Raw genomic sequence first — 2974 nt, forward strand, 5'->3', positions numbered from 1 at the left:
GCACTAAAAAATGGTTAAGAGGAAGCAGGTGTGGTGGCTCATGGTTATAATCCCAACACTTTAGGAGGCTGAGGCTGGAGGATCGATACTTTGAGTCTAGGAGTTTGAGACCAGCCTGAGCAACATGGTGAGACCCCCCCCCACCACCCCGTCTCTACAAACATTAAAGAAAAAGTTAGGCATGATGAGGCACACCTGTGGTCCCAGCTACTCAGGAGGCTGAGGTGAGAGGATCACCTGAGCCTGGGAGGTCAAGGCTGCAGTGAGCCGTGATCATGACTCCACTATACTCCAGCATGGGTGACAGAGAGACCCTGTCTCCAAAAAAAAAAAAAAAAAAAGGAAAAAAAGGTTAAGACCAGAAATTTTATGTATGTGTATTTCATGAGAACTTATTAACATTTTTTAAATGGTAAAAATGATAAATTTTATGTTCTTTCTATATATATATGTTATATATATAACATATATAATATATATAAAACATATGTATATATTCTTTTTGACACAGAGTCTCACTCTGTTGCCCAGGCTGGAGTGCAGTGGTGCAGTCTCTGCTCACTGCAACTTCCACCTCCTGAGTTCAAGTGATTCTTGTGCCTCAGCCTCCCAAGTACCTGGGACTACAGGTGTGTACCACCACACCAGCTAATTTTTGTATTTTTTTTTGTAGGGATGGGGTTTTACCATGTTGGCCAGGCTGGTCTCGAACTCCTGACCTCAGGTGATCCACCCTCTTTAGCCTGCCAAAGTGCTGGGATTACGGTCGTGAGCCACCACACATGGCCTACGTACCACAGATTTTATCACAGCTAGACAACAACAAAAACTATGGAACAGTCTTACAATGATGGGATACTATGCAGTCATTTGAAAATGAGTAGGCAGATATATACTACCATAGAAAGATGCCCATGTATTACTAAGGACAAAAAGAATATTGTTGAATAGCAGGTATAGAATGTCTCTATTTTCACAAATATAATGATTAATAATAACAAGTTAGACCAGGCACAGTGGCTCATGCCTGTAATCCCAGCACTTTGGGAGGCTGAGGCAGGAGGATCATGAGGTCAGGAGTTTGAGACCAGCCTGGCCAACATAGTGAAACCCTGTCTCTACTAAAATTACAAAAATTAGCCCGGCATGGTGGTGTGCGCCTGTAGTCCCAGCTACTCAGGAGGCCAATGCAGGAGAATTGCTTGGACCCGGGAGGCAGAGGTTGTGGTGACCCAAGATTGCACCACTGTACTCCAACCTGGGCAACACAGCGAGACTCTGTCTCAAAACAAAACAAAACAAAATAAAAAATAAATAAAGGGTTAGGGCCAGGCACAGTGGCTCACACCTGTAATCCCAACACTTTGGGAGGCTGAGGCAGGAGGATCACGAGGTCAGGAAATCCAGACCATCCTGGCTAACAACGTGAAACCCCGTCTCTACAAAAAAGTATCTAGGCATGGTGGCACGTGCCTGTAGTCCCAGCTACTCGGGAGGCTGAGGCAGGAGAATGGCGTGAACCCGGGAGCTTGCAGTGAGCCGAGACCACACCACTGCACTCCAGCCTGGGCGATGAAGCAAGCCTCTGTCTCAATAAATAAATAAATAAATAAATAAAGGGTTAGAAGCTGATGGAATATGCACCAAACTGTTAGCAGTACTGGGGTGAGAGAAGTGTTATGAGTCGTGTTCATTGTACACTACAAATTTTTGTGATGTTTGAAGTCAAAATCAGAAAGGATTTTTTCTAAAAAAAAATTCACGCAGCCGGGCGCGGTGGCTCACGCCTGTAATCCCAGCACTTTGGGAGGCCGAGACGAGCGGATCATGAGGTCAGGAGATCGAGACCATCCTGGCTAACACGGTGAAACCCCATCTCTACTAAAAAAATACAAAAAAGCTAGCTGGGTGAGGTGGCGGGCGCCTGTAGTCCAGCTACTCGGGAGGCTGGGGCAGGAGAATGGCATAAACCTGGGAGGCGGAACTTGCAGTGAGCTGAGATCCGGCCACTACACTCCAGCCTGGGCGACAGAGCGAGACTCCGTCTCAAAAAAAAAACACAAAACAAAAAACTAACATTCATGCCAGGCACAGTGGATCATGCCTGTAATCCTAGCACTTTGGGAGGCCAAGGCGGGTGGATTGCTTGAGCTCAGGAGTTTGAAACCAGCCTGGGCAACATGGTGAAACCCTGTCTCTACTAAAATACAAAAAAAAAAAAAATTTAGCCGGCATGGTGCCAGCCGCCTGTAGTCCCACCTACTAAGGAGGCTGAGACAGGAGAATAGTTTGAACCTGGGAGGCAGAGGTTGCAGTGAGCTGAGATCACACCACTGAACTCCAGCCTGGGTGACAGAGCGATACTCCGTCTCAAAAAACAAAAACAAAAACACCTTCAATGGTTACTCTTTGCTGTTAGGGTAAAGTTTCAATTGCAGGGTTTCGTACATGCTTTACCTACCTTATTTCTCTGAACTTCCCTCCCTGCAGCCAAGTGGAATTATTTCTATTCTTCTGGTGCCATGCTGTCTCTGTTGTTGGGAGAGTCACACATATACTGCTTCTGTCTGAAACACCACTGCAGTCCTTTCTTTACCCACAAATTCCTGATCACCCTTCAGGTCTCAACTAACATATTCCTTTTTCTATAAAGCCCCGCCCCCAGATCCCTCTGAGCCCTAGTTACACACTCCTCCTGTGCCCTCCCTGGCAAATACTCTACTTATTTTATTATTTATTTATTTTAAATTAATTTTATTTAGTTTTTGATTTTTTAATTAATTAATTAATTTTTTGAGATGGAGTCTCACTCTGTTGCCCAGGCTGGAGTGCAGTGGCGCAATTTCAGCTCACTGCAACCTCAGACTCCTGGGTTCAAGCAATTCTTCTGCCTCAGCCTCCGAAGTAGCTGGGACTTCAGGCGTCTGCCACGCCCAGCTAATTTTTTTGTATTTTTAGTAGAGATGGGGTTTTA

Source organism: Theropithecus gelada, chromosome 10, assembly GCF_003255815.1.
Source record: "Theropithecus gelada isolate Dixy chromosome 10, Tgel_1.0, whole genome shotgun sequence".
In the NCBI taxonomy this organism is placed as follows: Eukaryota; Metazoa; Chordata; class Mammalia; order Primates; family Cercopithecidae; genus Theropithecus; species Theropithecus gelada.